The 18,458-nt window shown below is 45.3% G+C and overlaps 1 protein-coding gene across 16 annotated transcripts in view; it reads right to left on the reverse strand.

Moving 5' to 3' along the window:
• Positions 1-18,458, reverse strand: part of ADGRF5 (adhesion G protein-coupled receptor F5) — a 101,330-nt gene that overhangs the window by 67,611 nt on the left and 15,261 nt on the right. The window contains exon 1 of one of the 16 annotated variants that reach the window (XM_070586191.1): positions 4,322-4,976. The exons of 8 other annotated variants lie outside the window; for them this stretch is intronic. The gene's annotated coding sequence lies outside the window, so the exon portion shown is untranslated. Of the gene's footprint in view, positions 1-4,321; positions 4,977-18,458 lie in introns of those variants that run through there. 7 more of the 16 variants (XM_070586194.1, XM_070586190.1, XM_070586192.1 and 4 more) reach the window with 7 other exon arrangements.

Here is an 18,458-nt window from a genome sequence, read left to right on the forward strand (position 1 = left end):
TCCACCCTGAGCTCTTTGCTAAATATTAGGAGCATCTCTCCAACATCTATTTCCACGTGGGTCTAATTCAGCTCATCTAAAGCTGTACGTGTCTTCTTCTCTCCCACTGCCATCTCCTAACCCATCTCTTCCCAGTTTTGCCAACTGCTGGTTTTATTTCCCAGTTTCCCAGGCCCATCACCCCACAGGTATCCTCGGACACAAGAATCGAGGGCAGGAATCAACCAGTCACTAAATGACTCCACTGCTGCTATTTATTTTCCTTGGCCACCACATTGGTTTGGACATAGTCATCTCACATCTGGACAATTGCAGCAAGTTCCTGAATGAGCTCCCTCTCTCCTTTCTTCCCTGCTCAACAATCCAGCACACCATCAGCTGATCAACTTGCCTACAATGCTATTTTTCATAGATCGCTACTGTACCACATTCAAATACTTTAAACAAGCAAACGCCCAGAGAATATTTGGGCTAATTCACCTGGCTGGCCTGATCACACAACCTCATGTAAACCCAGATCCGCCACCCTATTCTTCCATAACACTTGGATGCAGAACAGGCTGACCCACTCACAAGCCTTTATTGTACCTTCTTTTGCAAAACACGTCATAAACATTAACAATAAATATTGATTCGATGGATTGCTACCTCTCAGCTTCTTCACATATTATTCTTGGCAACTGAAATGCTCTCCTCCTCCTTTCTGAGATTTACCCCTCATCTCAGGTCTTGCTTATTCATTAGTAACAACGACAATTGCTGTTGTTCACCAAGCCCTCGCTATGTGCCAGGCATTAAGCTAAGCACTGTGCGTGCACTAGTTTCATTTAATCCTTATATCCTCTATTGTTAGAACTATCATCATCCCCATTTTGCAGATGAAGAAACTGAGGTTTGGGTAAATTAAGTAGCGCATCCCAGGTCACACAGTAAGTAGTTGAGTCTGCGGCCACAGTCTGAACTCAACCTTGATAGCACACTGTCTTTTTTCTTGTCTTCCCCAGAAATACATCTTTCTCCTGCAAACACTGCATTCCTGTGCTCAGCTGCTCCTCTGGCTCTGCCACGTGGCTCTTTTGGCAGCACTATTGTGGTTTTGTAGCGTAGGAGAGTAATTCGGCGAACGGACTCTGAAGTCACGCTGCCTGAACTGGATTCCCTGCTCCACTACATGCTGGCTTTGTGTGCCTCAGCAGCTCACCTGGAACTGTGTGTCCCCTTATCTATAAAATAGGGATGATGATAGCACCCGAGGTATGGGATTATTGGAATAACTGAGTTAACAATCTTTGTTAGCACTGAGCGGAGCACCCAGCACATTGTAAGCCCTCAATAAATATCTCCTGTTATTATGAAAACTCTCAGTGCCCATGCCTTGCCTCCCATTGGGAATATGAGCTATTAAAGGAAAGGACTTTCTGCCTTTGTAACTCTACAGCAAGTCTCTCCAGCACAGGTGCTTCCACGAAACTGTGATTTTAAAGACTTCACTCTTGTGACTGTCTTTTAGGAAACAGGGAGCAAGATTCCAATTATTTTAACAATCACATTCAGAATCATGCCATGTGAGCGGAAACACTGAGCTGGTAAATAACTCGCGAATTCAGTGTACGCAGTGCAGATATTTAACTCAGCAAGCCTTCCTTTTGCATGTATTCTGGGCCAAAACTTGTGGGCCCAGGGGAAACTGAGATAAGCTGAGGGAGGCCCTCCTAGTGCTCCCTATAAGGGAGACAAAGATTACACCAATGAGCAATGCAAACTTGAACTATGTTGAGAAATGTCGGCGGGAGAAAGGTTCTAGGGGCACGTTTTATTATGTAAAAGCAGCCCTGATTTATTGTCCATCCATATCTAGATCGATCCAGAAAGTGGTGGACCATGCAAAGGATAGCTAGTATTTCTTTTTCCCCTTTTTCTTGAGATTGGGACACAACATGTTAAAGTGACGTTGAGTAAAATGCATAACCTCCCATGGTCATTTGGCACTGGAAGAGCACATCCTGTTTACCTAGAACATTTAAACTGATTTCGTAAAATCCACAAGTAACAGGGAGCCCAGAGCATCTGCAGTGAAGTCAACAGGGTTGTTCCGATTTAAATTCAAAAGGAAGTGCCATTGTCAACTCTTCTTCATTGTCACGTGCAGAGGTGAGAGGCGTCTGCCCCTGTCATAAACAGCAGCGGCCAGTATCCTGATACGTGATGCTCACAGCTGCTGGCACTTCTGGCCCCAAATTTTTGGCCACATGAACGGGTGTTGCTTCTGCTTTTCAAGTGAGCCACTTTATCTCTGACAGTCAGGACTCAGTGGTTCTCAACCCTCGTGGCATAAATGAATCACTTCAGAGATTAAAAAAATAATAGTAATAAATAGCAGGCCTGGGCCCCTTCCCCAGAAATTCTGATTCAATTGCTCCAGGAAAATCGCTGGGCACTGTTTTCTTTTTGGTCAGTTTCTGGGGTGCTACTAACAGGCAACAAGTATTACATTCTTCCAAAGTCTAGATCAGGCAATAGCTTGATTCCCAGAAAAACATCTTCCACGTTGCTACCAAACTGACAGAATCCAGTCAATCACCTTAATTCTCTATTCCACATGACTTTTATCCTCATATTACTGACCAAGAATGGGGCTGGAAAGCCAGAGATCTGGGTTTCTTCTCATTTCAGCATCCCAAAAGGACTCCTTGTGTGATGCTGAACAAACAACCTCCAAAGCTCTCATTTTTGTGTTCCATAAAATGGGACTAGGAGAGCTGCTTCCCCCGGGGCCTGGTGAAAGGAGAGGAAGACTGCCAGGGGGCCAGCTCGATGCAGGAGGGTGAAATGGCTCATCACGGTAGCCGGGGATCAGGAGAAGGGATCATGGCAAATTTAACAGCATGGTCAAGAAAGTGCTCCAGAATGCCCCAAATCAGCAGGACCAAGTGGCCCTCTGGTTTGGGGTGGAGAAAGCTTGGCAAAAGCAAGAAAATACCACATAGCAATTGAAAGTATTTTCTAATTATTCTTTGGTTTGACATCTATCCATCTATCTAGTTAATTTCCTTTTATTTTATTTTTTTTCCCCTTTCATTTCCAGAACAAAGCTGCCTTTGATGGCCTTCAAGAGAGAAGCCCAAACCTCTAGTTGGAAAATCTAGAGTTTAATCCATGAGAAGTTGTCATGGATATTATTAATTTTAAAGCCAAAACCGACACAAAGATAATAATGGTAAAAAATGAGTAAAACTCTTTCAGACTTTTCTAAGTGCTAAAAGAGCTGTTCACACTCTGCATGTATCATTTTATCTTTCCACTGAGTGGCAGGTATTGTTAAGGATCAATACGTGAATCTGACAGTGAGAATTTATTGTATTCCTGTGTGCCCTGGCTGGCCCTAAGAGCTGGGAAGACAGAAAATCAGTCATTTAACTGGTAAGATACGGGACAAACTCTTGACAGGATAATTCTGGGGAAAAAAAGAGTGTTGTGTAGGGGGGTGTGGGGCTTGAAAAACTGTTAGAGATAGTCTCTTACAGGATGAATAGATTCCTGCATTATTCATGCAATTCAAAAACGAAAGACGGAAAACATCAGCCCTTTATGAAAGGAAAAACTGAGCTGCCATGAAGTGGCGCGGCCTGGCTTCCTACAGAGGATAAGAAAACATCATTTAAGCAAGCCACACATCTTAGAGCTTTTCCTCCCTTCTAGAATGCCCAAAGCAAGCCTACCCAGCTCTGAATCCCTGCTCTCTTCCTGACATCCTGCCCAGCACTGTCTGCAAGCCCCTTTCCTCTCTCATGAGTGGGAGGCAGCGGCTTCCATTTCACATTTCGGGGATCGCCCCTTGCCCCAGGGCTGCCTGGGAGCTGAGAGAATATCCGCGCTCCTCCCGGTGTATGAGGATGCAGCCTCCCCTTCATCAGCACAGCTGCGACCCGGCTGCCTGGCCGTGGAAATGCTCACATAGTAATTCACCAATGCTCTGGTCTTTATGGTATTTTCTGGCTCAGGGATGGGAAAATTCATTAAAAAAACCAACCGAACAAACAAACAAAATAGCTCTCTTAGTTATAGAGAAAACCATAAAAAGATCCCAGCTCGGTGCCTGATAACCTCCCTAAATACAGTCTCAACTTGACTAATCGGCTGCACAATGCTCTTGACCAGACATGCTTAACGCTCACCACATACATGTCACAGCTATGTAAGAGAAAGTCAGGCAAAGAAGATCACAACCAGACAATGTCGTAAAGGAGTGTCAAAGTGACTGAGGTGCCCCGAAGTCTTGCTGCAAAGGGAGACAGACCACAGTGGGAGAAATGCCTGTTACCTGTCTAGCAGTGCAGTCCCCAGGCCAGCTCCGACTCTGATCAGATGCCTGGAAGCTTCCAGGTCTCCACTATGAGGCCATTTGCGCTCCTAGAAGGCCTCACAGCCAGTGAAGGGAGAGCCAAGTGGGACTCATTGTGAGGGTTCGGGCAGGACTGGCAGCTCCCCGCCACGCTCCGCCTCACTCCTGACCGAGGGCTTCCCTGCCGTGGTCCTCAGAGCCTCAGAGAGCCATCTCAATGAGCGTCGCTGCTGTCTGAAAAACAAGCAGTGATTTCCTGGTCCTCTTCCCCGGATGGCGTGTGCGACTTCCCTCACGCCCATGGGAAGTCCTTCAGAGCCTTCTTATCTGGAAGTGTCTCCACTGAGTGGCCGGACTTGTTTAGCTAATACCCCTAGTTCTTGCTTTCCTTTCTCTGAAGAAAAAATAAAAAACCGAAACCAGAGCAAACCCAAAATGGGTTAGAACTAATGAGAGTGGCATTGGGTGCCTGGTTTAAACCTTTGAAAGATGTCTACTAAATTAGATTGTGATTTCTGAGGAGAAGGGAAATTAAAATTATCCATGAGTTCCTTGTCTCTAGAAGTGTCAAGAAGTCAGAGAAATAAAAATCCCTGGAGTAGAAGACCTCAAGAAGTCGTTTGGTCCTAGCTCTGGGCTGCAGGGGGCGCTGTGCTTTAAATATGCCACATGAAGGGGGGGTCTAATTCTCCCAGATTTCCAGAGGAATTCTATGAATATTTGTGCAACAGACTATATATTCTGTGACACTTAAAAGTTATCATCTCAATAACACTAACATTTAAAGATGAGGAGATACACGGAAAAGGGCCATTTGGCAGGCTGCAAATTGTTGCATTTAAAGATGAATTATAATCAGAGTTTTTTAGCTGGAAGTGACCCTACCATCCTCATTTTACAACTGAGGAAACTGAGGCCCAAGGAGAAACAGTGACTTGCCAAGCTGAGAACACAGAGGGGAAATAATAGATTATTGTTCATTGTTCTTGGACCTCAGTGTGGAGAATGCTGTTCAGTTGCTTGCTCTAGAGCCCGGCCCGCGGAAAGTCTAATGAAGGAGGCCCGGCCTGGAGCCAGGACTCTGCATTGTGGCTAATTGGTGGGTGTGATGCAGGTAGTCCCAAGACTGTATTTCAAGAAACCCTCGGAATGTGACAGCAAGGTCTCCAGTGTCACACGGCAGGGATTCAGACTACAGCCCCACAGATTTCTATTTATGTGGCCTTGTGCACATTACGAGACCTCACTGAGACTCAGTTTCATGATGCGTGAAAGTAGATGACAACGCTGCTAAGCTCATAGGCCCCATGAAAGCCTGGCGTAGAAGAGCCTGAGAGCTGTTCGTCCCTCTCTGGGGACCTGGGCTCTAACCCTCCAAGCTCACGTGCTTTCGCTGTGCCACACGGGCTCCCTCTCCTTGCCCACCTTCGCCTCTGGCCAAGGCCATCGCCCTTACACATGTCAGCAACTCCCAGTAGCTCTCAGGCTTGAGGCAAAAGTTAAGTATTTTAGCAAAAAGAGGATGTACCTTCAAAATATTATTATTCTGCTTCTTGATACTGATACTCAGCTGTATTCTTCACCTGACTCCATGCTGTCATTGGGAGATGCTCGTCTTGTCCACCCGCAGCTGACCCTCCACTTCTTCTCCGCTGCCAGCCCGGGTCAGGCCATGTGCTCAGGGGGTGCACCAGGGTTGGTCTAAAACATGGTGCTCTCCTTCTCCTTGCTGGACACTGGGGTATGCTTGGACATGTGGCACATTACCTCTGGGTTTACGGTTAGTGGCACAATAAAGGGCCTTATTATTTAATCCTGTCTTAACCGGGCTTTCTGTTATTTGTCACTAAAAGCTACTATAGTAAAGTGGTGAATCACCATGAAAAACAAATCTTTTGATTCTATATGAAACACTACCCTTGGCCTCAAAAAAACCAGGAAGAATATTAAGACACATACGCACAGAGCCAAACAGCTTAAACCATATTCTAAAATATTCCAAATTAATTTCTTATGCTAGATATTTGTGGTATTGACTTTTTCTATAGGAAATGGACAAAGACACCCCAGATTCTTTCTTACACTAGAAGTCTATAATATTAAATATAAGTAGTAAAGAAGCACCTGCGTCTTGGAAGCCCAGAGGAGCCTGGAAGATAGGAGTGTGGACTCCAGATCTGCTCACTACCAGTTCCATGGAAACTTAACAGGTTATTTAATATTTCTGTGCCTCAGTTTCCTTGTCTGTAAAATCAGAGTAATAATGATGCCTACCTCAGGGCTGTCTTGAAGATTAAATGTGGTAAATACAAGTGAAAATGTTGAGACCAGTGCCTGGCACAGCGTGAGCATGTGGAGATGTTGGCTCTTGTTGCATGAATTTGCTATTGTCTTTGCCTGTGCTTTCTGCTAGCTTTGCCTCTGGCTCCACATGGATTGGCACCTTGAAGATGCCTCTGAAATATATCCTGTCTCTGTGGTAAGATTTGGTTCCTTTGGGGGAGACTTGAGTGGCTTAGTATAAATGTAGATGAATGATGCCAGAAGTGTTGGGGAGGGATGAAGAAAATGTAGGAGGAAATTGGACGTGAACGTGGTGGCAAAGGACACTAAAAGAACTTTGCAGGCGGACAGCAACAATGTAGGGGAACTTGACTTGGTTACATCTCGTCTTAAGAAGTACCATGCCGTCACAGGGAGCCCCTGGGGAAATGCTCATTCTACAAGGCTCTGTCTTTTTTCTAGCTTGCATTGCATTGGGCAGCCAGGTGCAGTTGGCTCTCTGACATAGAATGGGGCTTTGTCAAGGTGGCTGTCCTTTTGCTTCTCTGGGGAGCAATTCCTCTCTCACCCATGGGCCTGTTTGTTGCTAGGAACACTCTGCGCTTATTGCACTCACTTTGCCGTGAAAACAAAGGCAAATAGAAAATGGAACCACCATATGGTCTTCGCTGCAGCCCAGACTTAACCGCTGATGGGAAGACTTTGCCCTGTTGCAGCTACAGCTGTAAGTGGCTGTGGCCGAGGCCCTTCTCCTGAATTCTAAGATGTTGGCGTTGGTGGCAAGTTGGACCCCAATTTTTTCAACCAGACTGCAGTGGTGCAGCCAGATGAACCAATTCCGCAGTCATGTTATCTATGTTTGTGTTAGCATGTGGTGTCTCTCAGGACTTCTGGGTATAACCTCATTGGAGACAGAGCTATTTTCTCTGACAGAAATGTCGGCGCCAAATAAATGGGCATTTGCCTGCACGCTCTATACTGTTTGACCCCTTGCCCATCCCCCTTCTTCTCCTAGCTAACTTTTAGTCTCCCTTTGAGTTGCAGAGGTTATTTCTTCCAAGAACCCTTCCAGCCCTCCCAGCCCGGGCCAGTGTTCCTTCTCCCTGATCCCATCCGACCAGGTACGCGTGTTTTTACCGCACGGCATTCCAACGATTATTTTGATGCATTGATTGTAAGCACCTTGAGGGCAGGAACTAGTCTACATCAAACACGTGTGTATAGTGTCCACCTACACTCGACCCTCTGGTGCTCCCATCCCAAGCAGGCGCAATGGAGCACACAGTCAAGGTGAAAGTCCTTCCAGGGGCCTGTAAGGCCTGCACCATCAGCACCCCTGCCCCTCCATCACTCTTCCCTGAATTCTTCTCCTACTTCTCCCCACGTTGCTCTAGCCACACTGGCCTCCTTGCAAGCCAGGCACAATTCCATCCCAAAGTCCTCACACTTGCTGTTCTCTCAGCCTGGAATGTTCTTTGCCCAGACATCCTCCAGACTCACTCCTTCACCTCATTCCCACCTTTGCCCAAACATCACTTTCTTAGTGAGGACTTTGCTGACCGCCATATTTCACATTCCAGCCCTCCCAATCCTCCTTCGCTGATTAATTTTTTCCATATCACCTGTCACCTCTAATGCACCATAATGTACTTGATAATTTTGTTTATCGGCTGTCTCCACCTTCCATGCCCCCACACCAGAATATAAACTCTCTGAGGGTGGAGCTGCCTATTTGGGTCACTAAAGAAGAGTATTTGAAAGTGTAGTACACATCAAAGTTACAAATGCCACAGTATCAGGATATAGCCAGCAGAAGTGTATACAAAAGCGCAAGATGTTTCCACTTGTAAAACACTCCCACCTCCACGTCTTGGCAGAAGCAGCCCTGTATTTTTTTCAAGCTACAACCAACTTTTGGTGACCCTTTTGACTCAATGTGGCCCAGGGTCAGCTCGCTTTTGGTATTTCTATATCGAGGCCAAGGAAATTCCCCTCTGGCACTGACCTGTCCCCATGCGAGGAAGGAACCAACAAATAATCGGGCAGTTTTATAATATGCAAATAGTCTTATTCTTATCTTTTATGTGTATACCTTGGCATAGTCTCTGCTAATTGGAGTTGGTCGTATTCGCGCTTGGCTGCTGCCTCTCAGGTTCTATTTGCACTCTCTGTTGTGGACCAATTCCACCAACAGACGGAGTTACCATGCTTTCTCTGTGCATATATCTTTCAGATATTTATATTATTTTGCTATGGAAGATCCCAAAGCTCCATCTTTTGAACCCATTGGATATAGTTGACAGCCCTGTTCTACGCACCATCTTAGGCCTCCAGTGATGGCCCTAGCTTCTGTCAGAAACCCAGAGCACCCTCCAAATGGAGCCCTGTTTAAGACTCTCCCAAGCACTACCTTCCCTGCCTTTTCCCAGAAGAGGAAGGGACGGCATATGGGGAAATGGAGGTAGATTTAGGATGTGGCTCTATAGAGGTGCCATCAACAGCCCTCTCTTGACCTTTGTTGACATTTTCTCGTGGAGGGTTGACCATCAATGGCCTGTGAGCCATCCCAGCCTTCAGATTCTACCTTCAGTTCTTACAGGTGACTTGCCATCCATGGAGTAGGAAGTACTTACTGATGCCCATGGCATGACATATGCTACCCACATGCTGCAGCCATAATGCACATGATATCAGAGTCATTGATTGACCAAATTTGTCATTACCTCCTCCTCCTTCAGTCTCCCCCCAAGCCCCAGCCAGTATCATGGATGGAAAAGAGCAGGGAATTTGAGGCCATGGGCATTCCTTCTTGGCTTGGTCTGGGAAGAAATCTAGTTAGAGGAAAGTTGCATTTCTTCTAAAGTGCACAAGTTCTTTTGTCCATGCACACTAGGTGGTCACTCCTGTTCTAACTTCTGCTCCTTGATTGTGCCTGCTGGGTGCAGGTTCTCTACAGCAGCAGATGTCACATGCCTCGGGTAACAGCCAGGGTGACCTGCAACATCTGGCAGACCCTAGTTCGAGCCTGCAAAACCTGGTCCGCCTAAGTGCATGTCCATGCAGATTCCACTGCTCTCTACTGTTTTCAGAAACTCAGCATTTCCTCTGACACCAAAAGAAAGGTTCTTCCACTTTTCCCCTGATTATAGAGGTAATTTCCTCAGAATTTATCAAGTCTATTAGCGAACAGCCATGATGCCAAAATCACTAGACAAATATAAGATGAAGAGTCATTCATGCCAAGAGAAAAATCAGAATCAAATAATTCTAGAGTATGGGGGCGGGGATCACTCGTTCCAGCTACCTCATGTCAGAGGGAAGTTGAGCAGCTTAACCAAGGTCACAGCACCCGTCAGTGTCAGAGCCAGAATCAGAATTTAGGTCTTCGGTCTCTCATGCAGGACTCTTAACATTACGCCGTGGTGCCCACCCACAACCCTCCAGATACTGTGAAGATAGCTTTTCCTTCTACCTCTAAATTGGGACCATCCCACAGCTACAGGTAGGGTGCTTAACCCTATACATAATGTTTAGAAGGAGCAATGATTTCTGAGTAGAGACAGAGGCAATATTACACTGGTGTGAAACTTGTAGCCTTTTCTTTATGATGCCTGGTTCACAATTTAGTTAGTGCCAGAAATGATGCTCTAAATAAATCAGTGCAATTTTTCCAGTGCCTATGTTCTTTCATGGAAGAAGATTAAATGATTCTTTCTAAGACATTAGAATACAGCTGAACCAAAAGTGGAGGCAATGGCACCATAGTGGTCTGAAAAATATGGTACCAGCTGACATCAGGAGTGTAGACTCTCACCTCTGTGGCAGGATTTGAGAAGCAACAGAAAAACCTGTGTCCACCTGCCCCAGATTCCTAAACTGACACTTTTAGAGACTAATTCCTTTAAGTGAAGGAACTCTTCTCTGACTCAAATACTATTGAAATGTTGACATATTGCCCATTTCTAATGAGTTGCGTATATGCATGAATTAGTTTAAGTCATCAAAGAGGCTTTAATATGGAAGAGTGTAGAGAACACAGGAGGGCAATGAGGTCTGAGGGAGGTGGGGTGCAATGGGGGGATGGTATTTTAGAAAGCATCTCTTACCTGTGCCTGAGGGCAAACGTACAGCTTATTCATTAGAATCATCCTGCTAATTGTTGCTGGAATTGCCACAATCACATCGCCTGACAATCCTATTATTTATGTTAGTTTTCTCACTCCTCAAAATCACCATGTTACACCTTTTCGTCTCTCCTCAACCTTAGCCCTGGCCTGCCCTCGTACTTCACTGAGAACGCAAAATCGATCAAGTGGGAATGCTCATCTTCCTACATACAAGCTTTCAACCCTCCTGCACCTGCACGCCGTCTTTGACCTTTCCTCTGGTTTGGGTTTGAGAGGATGACAAGTCCCTGCTCCTGGGAATGGCCTGCCTCTTCCTCCACTTGGCTCTGGGTCCCGTTTCCTCCGCCTTCCTCAGGACTGGACCAGTCTCATCAGCACACAAACATGCTCTAAATTTCCTCTTTAAAATCCTCCCTTTGACATACGTCTCTTTCCTCATTGACTGCAACATTTCTCTGCTCCCCTGCGCAGCAAATCTTGACCAAAGAGCAGAACACACAGATTTTGTCTCTACTTCCGCACCCCTCTTCTCTGGCCCCAAAGTCAGTGAAATCAGTCTTCCTCCCCTAGTACGGCCCAAAGCAGCTCTCATGGTGGTCTCCATGGCTTCCATGTCACCATGGTCAGCGGTCATTTGCTGTTCTCATCTTCTTTAGCCCTGCAGACTGTTTGACAGAGTTGGCCACTCCCTCCTTCTTGAAACCCCATATTCTTCTGGCTTCTGTGGCACCCACTCTTCTGATGTCCCTCCTTCTCCACCCATCCCTCCTCTCTGTTTCTTTGGTGGCCTTTCTTCCTCTACCTGATCTCTAAAATTGACATGCCCTGGGCTTGGCCCAGGGTCCCAGAGTCCTTTTTCACCTGTACTTTCTTCCAAGCTGACTTCATCTGGCTCCACACTTGAAAAAACATTCATGAATAAGGGAAAAACAAAGATATTTTTAGACATGCAAAGACTGAAAGAATTTGTATCTCTCTGGCCCTGGATGAAAGGACCATTAAAATAGGATTAAAGAAAAGAGTTTGTGCCATGGGTCCTTTTGGGTCTCTGGTGAAGCCTGTGGACTCCCTCTCAGAACAATGCTTTTAAATGCATAAAACAAAATACATAAGATTACAAAAGAAAATAATTATATTGAAATACAGTTATCAAAATGTTAAAACAATGTGAGAGGAAGATTAGCATGGATGCTAACTCAGGGTAAACCTTCCTCAGCCAAAAAAAAAAAAAAATATATATATATATATATATCAAAACAATGTAATTTAGTGATATATTTATTTCTTTATTAGTCTATTCAACTAAAAGATTTAATGAGGCAGGTTTAATAACTATCACAAGTTTTAGGTGGTGATCAGAGTAAACTGGGTTCTGAGGATCTGTAAGATAGCAGTGTGATATAAGAATATCTGTGATTTCTATTGATGACAAAGCCACAGGTACTGCTAATCCTGCTGTGGTTTATCACCCATGTTCCTCATTAAAGGAAATCTTAAATTTCAATTAAAGGTTAGTGAAAATAAAAGTATATTTTTTCTCACTCAAGTTCATGGACCCCCTGAATTTTATTCATGTAGCATCTATGAACCTAGGTTAATATATTTAAGACAGTAGGAAATTGAACCCTCAAGAACCAAAAGTTTAAAAACTGTTTTTTTAACTATTAGTTTTTTAAATTATTAGTGAAAAATTACTAATTTGGATTTGAGATTCTAAAAGAAAATATAAAATACTAGGTAACTGAAAAGGAACATAAAATAGGTGTTCAATTAATACTTTTAATTTAATTTAATTTTTTTTAAAGATGGGCACCTGAACTAACATCTGTTGGCAATCTTGTTTTTTCTGTTTCTCCCCAAAGCCCCCCAGTACATAGTTGTATATTCTAGCTGTGAGTGCCCCTGGTTGTGCTATGTGGGACGCCACCTCAGCACGGCCTGATGAGCAGTGCTAGGTCCGTGCCCAGGATCCGAACCAGTGAAACCCTGGGCCGCTGAAGCAGAGTGTGAGAACTTAACCACTCGCCAGGGGCCGGCCCCTAATACTTTTTTAATGAATAAGTGAATTCAGGGGAGTTTTGTTTGACCTCCCGTCTCTTTTTCAGCTGGCTACGATATACACCATCAGGGGAATCCACTAGTTCCAAAATCACACTTGCAGCACGGTTTCAGTTCTAACACACTGTGCACATTGCTGCCTCCTGTATGCCCTGCTGCTTGTCGACAGGCTCACAGGAGTCCCCCTACGTGTATGGGGAGGTATGCCACCATCTCAGCCAAAGAGTAAAAGTAATTTCTGAGATAGAGCTGGAAATCCCCAGCACGGAACAGATGCTCAATGAATTGTCCAAGACCTACAATATGAAGGTAACACTAATAGGTCAAAGTCACCTTCTGGTAAACCCGAGAAGGCCATCTCTGTGGTAAAAAATTGCCACCCCTGAAGCGTACGCCACCTCCCTCCAGTGTCACTGCTCTTTGGCTCCTGCTTCACGTCTGTTGTATCCCTCTGCTAACACTTCTCTCAATCCTTCAGAGCAATGATGTGTTCTTTTCAAAATGCCCTTTCGAGAAAACATAATAAGTCAGGCACAATGACAATGTTTGCTTGAGAGAGAAATAGGAAAAAGACTGGCTGACGCCTGTGTCTATGAAGAACAACAATGGTTCTGAAATTCAGCCCCAAAAAAGGGCCTAAAATAAGCTTGCTAAGGAGAAGCATAAAGTTGGAGGCAGCGGTGGGGAGAATGGAAAATGAAGTACAAATGAAAATTAATCAAAATTTCTGAAGTTCACCTCCCTGGGGAGAAGGAAGAATGCGCCTCTCAAAAGCATGGAGATGCAGAATGCTGAAAACGACAGAGCTCGTGACCCAGCTTTGGGGAAAGTAAACAGTCGATAATTAGCAAGATCTTGTTAGATCACGAACACCACTTTTTATTTTACCTGTAGCGGATCACTTTTAAAGAAAACGGAAGGGCACGTAATTCCCAGATACTATACACATTACATGGTAAACCAGCTCCTGCTCAGAACACCTTGCTTATTTTAGTATTGGGGAAAAGCATGAGTTGTTCGATTGGGTTACTATAGATTCATTGAATTCTATGTGTCCCCAAATGGAAGCTGTGGGTGAGCCACTGCTTTGACACTATCTTCTCTCACCAGTCTGTTGTGTTTCATGCTGTTACAGCAAACTCCGAGAGTCTGTCTGACCCTCTAGTTGTCTTGGTGACCTAGTTGGTAAACCCAAAGGTTAGTTGCTCTGGGTTCTAGCTTTTACTTTTTGAGTTTTCCAGAAACGGATGGGGTAAGAGATTAAGCGCAGGTGTTTACAGTGGCTGCTACTGCCCTTTGAAGTGGCCCAGAGTTGTGCAGATGGTCACCTTGCTGCATGGAAGTTGCCCAGCACTCCATAGTTCTGATGGCCTATCCGAGGACAATGAGGGGGTCCAGCTTTCCATGTGTGAGACTAAGTACATTGCTTTCTATAATTAAAGTCTGCCTCTCAGGACCACTAAACTGTTTTTCTGTTTTGTTTTGTTTTGTTTTGTTTTTGAGGAAGATTAGCCCTGAGCTAACTGCTGCCAATCCTCCTCTTTTTTGCTGAGGAAGCCTGGCCCTGAGCTAACATCTGTGCTCATCTTCCTCTACTTTCTATGTGGGACGCCTGCCACAGCATGGCGTGCCAAGCGGTGCCATGTGCGCACCTGGGATCCGAACCAGCAAACGGGTGAACCCTGGGCCGCTGAGAAGCGGAACGTGCGAACTTAACTGCTGCACCACCAGGCTGGCCCACCACTAAACTGTTTTTAGACCTGATACATAGTACACAAAACAGAGCTACAGATCAACATGATTATGCCAGGCCCGCGTCCCTTGAGTTTGCCTCGTCTGACCTAGAACACTGAGAAAGGGAAAAATCACATATATTTTTAGTCTTTTCCTGAATTCCTCAAATGTTGTTCCATTTCCTATTTTATTTAGGGCCAGTAAGACGTGGCCTTTGTGTTTGACGCGGCAGTATGTGCACACGCAGAGGATGTATTTCTGCCTGGGACTCTTTATTTGAACTTGTTGGGCTCTCATTAAATATGGGCACTCTTATGAATGACCTCTGGCCCTTGGATCACTTACTAGTCTAAATTAGAAATATTCCCATATTGTCCCTTATACATCATGTGCCTGCTCAGGGATTATTTATGTGTACTAACAGGGGCAATATTTAAGTAGACTTCTGTGTTTACAATCATAAAATTTTCCCATGAAGCATGTAATGACCTAAAGAGAGACAACTGGTGCCCTAAACACACTAATACACACACACACACGCTTGTGTACACCTATACTACATACTACATACATACACCCCTGCTTCTCTGCATTGCCAAATACAGCGAGGAAGGCAGCAGCCAGCACACACAATTCTGGACCACGGAGGCCTCTGGCATATTTGACATCTGGACCACATCTTTTATTAACTTCTCCCTCTTTTATATGAGAATATTATTTTCAGTGATAATCCTTATTTTCTTGGTTAAGTCTTTAGATTGAAAACAGTCAACTAAAAAAATTAAACATTTCACTTTTAAATATTATCAAAATTCGGTAAGTGTGAACTCTTACCAAACAGTATTTGCCAAACAGAAAGAGAACACCTTGCAGGTTGCTCTCTCCTTCACTGTTTGAAATTTTAAACACACATAAAAACTCTATGCGGTCCCATAGAATGACAGAGTTGAAGCAGCTCCTGTTCAGTTTGTTTATCTATACAACCACCACGCTAGGATTACTTATTTTTAATCTACTCTTTAAATGTGGGGACATGTCATACCCCAGGGGTGAGAGCCACTTCGAGCAAGCTCAGACAGTTCCAAACTGTGAGGAACTTATTTGGGGAAAAAAGCACAGGTCGCTGAGGCCCTGTGTGTCAGGAGTTGCTCTCTGAGAGTTGTGTGAATTAACTTCTATGCAGAATACAATATTTATTAAAAGATAAGTAATAAAAATATGGTAATTAGGACCTTATATTACTGAAACTTAGCAGCGATGGCAGCAATTATTTAGAGCTTAGACCAATAAAAGATTTGTTAGGAAGAGTGTTTTATCACTGACATTGTTTGGAATTGCCACCACGTGGTGATAATTTTATTGCTTAAAGACTTTTAGTTGGTTTTGTTATTGATTTTAAGTTCTGCACAGACAGTGTTCCGCCCTGTTGCCTGCATCCAGGAGGACCTCTGCCCACATCCACCTGCGGTGCTGCCGATTGCAGAGTCTCCTAAGCCTGTCCTGCGAGCACAGGAGACCTTCGCATCAGAGGCTGGCCCATTCCCTCTTCATTAGCCTCATGCATTTTGACTCAGAGTGGTCCTTTTAGGGCTACAGACCCAAAAAGCACGGAGGAAGCACTCGCCACCAGCAAACAGAAGTGCAGGAAAGCCCTTGGAAAAGGACAAAGGATGGCCGCCTGAACCCCACGACCCATGAAGACATTTCCCAGCTTCTCCCAGCGAAGCTAGCCTCGCCTTTCCCCTTCCCCGAGTCCACCACCTGCTCCTCATGTCAGCTCCATGTGGAAACACCTCCCTGACACACAGAGGAATGAAGAGCTGCGTGGTTCTTTTTCTTTGTACAGTTCTAAGCCCCCCAGGCCACCTGAAAAAAATAAACGGTGTGGTGGGTGGTGCTGACTGGGGTTGGAAGGGAAACCAGCTTTTGCTCCACTTGACCCTGAAGGAAGGAAGCAGGAAGCCCTGCGTGGGGATGGGGGAAGCTGCCCTCTGGACGGGCTGTCCTTTTACCTCCTGCTCTCCTCCCTAATCCAGAAGGCTGAGTGAATGGCTCCAGCGCGGAAAGCAGAGCCTCTGCACCCCTTTCCACACCTCTTTCAAGGTTAGAGACCTCATCTTGCACAAGAAACAATCCTTGTGTTGACACCATGCCAGGCAGCAGGTCAGGACCTGACTGAGCCTCACGGCTCTATGAGGGAGGAACCATGGTCATCTCCATCCTTCAGACACGAAACTCAGTCTCAGGGCCACTGACTTGGAGAGAATGGAACCCAGAACTGCCTCATGTCCAAGGCCTTCTGTCCTCCTGGGGTGGGGTTGGCTGGGAGTTGAACCTTCCAGCGATTCTAGCATCTGTAGATACTGGAGCATCAACCCTCAGAGCATTGCCATTGTGCTGCTGGATGTACAGCGTTGGGGTCCGCTTACTGTCAATTGAGTCCGGCTGCTCATAAGAGCAAGATTTAGAAACGTATAAAGTGAACATCTGGACAACTTACTCATATAATATGTATGTAATCAGATGCCAGGTGTCCGCGCGTTCTTTTCGTCCAGCTCTGCCTGCTGTACTTGCCCCTCAAAATATCCCTTTATGTGAAAGCATCGTGAGCAAGGATGAATTCAATTAAATATGATGATGGGAGGGACTATGTGTGCATTGGCATCACATACTCTACATAACTATTGAAATCCTCTTTTAATGTGTCTCTTCTTTCAACGCACGCATCATTCATTCCTTCACCAAATGTTTATTGAAAACTGATCAACCTATGCACCAGACCCTAATCTAGACCCTGGAGATAAGCAGTAACCAAAACAACTGTCCCCTGGGAGTTACATTCCGGTTGCGGGAGAGGGCTGGCCTCAGGTCCCTCTCCACCCTGTGTGCCCTGCTCTGTGCCCTGGGAGGCCGACCCCACAGCCTGCAGTGCCTTGTTGTCTGGGAGGGCAATGGGAAGAAAGGGAGAGTGGGAGACCCCAGCAGGAGGCTGCAGCTTGGAAGGAGAGGGCTGCCCGGTGTTTACTCCCCTCCCCTCCTTGCCAAGCTGCAGCTTTGACAGTGGCTGTGTTCTTCCACCCTCAGCCGCAGATTCTGGGGAACCCACCTCTCCCAAAGCCACAGATCTTGCCAGGCTCCTCTGACACCCCACCCCATCTTTCTTGCCCCTTTCTGCCCTAGGGGAGACTATCCAGGGCTCCCTGATGATACCAGCCCCCTGCTGATTTAACTGCCTACGTCTTTTCAGTTAACCTTTGAGAGTGTCATATTTTTTCTGCCAGGGCCTTGACTTATACAGTAATATAGACAATAAACAAAAAAATAAGTTGTGTATCATAGATGAGGAAAAATGCTATGTTGAAACATACAACAGAGTAAAGGCAAAAGGAATGTGTGTGTAAGTGTGGGTGTGTGCATGTAAATGTGGGTGTGTGCACGCACATGTGGATTGGTGGGGTGGCATCACACCCTTCTTTCTTCCATGTTACTGAACATCTCTTTTCCGACCCTTACCCCACCCCTCCCCAGCCTCACTAGCTCAGATCTCATGTTATTGGGTTTTCCACTGGGTTCTCAGTTTTTCCTCTTTGTATTAAGCAGAGCAGTTCAGGCCAATCGTGGCTCCTACCTTGGAATCTATATCTCAATTTTCCCAAGCAAAGTGCCCTCCATCAGTTACCAACCTAGTTCCAAAGAGATATTAGGAGTCCAACAACCAGAATGTTTTCTGTTACGTGTAGTTTGTGAGTACACATGATTTGCAGCTTAATTTTGTGTGTTTGGGAAGTATGTACACTCTTTAACCCTGAAAGCCTGCAGAACGAATTCCAATGCTTGCTCTAAAGATTCTTTGCTAGAAGAATGACAATGTTCCAAGTGCCTTCTAAAGCATCATCTTCTCTTTCCCTGACTTT

This window comes from Equus przewalskii, chromosome 19, assembly GCF_037783145.1.
Source record: "Equus przewalskii isolate Varuska chromosome 19, EquPr2, whole genome shotgun sequence".
NCBI classification, from domain to species: Eukaryota; Metazoa; Chordata; class Mammalia; order Perissodactyla; family Equidae; genus Equus; species Equus przewalskii.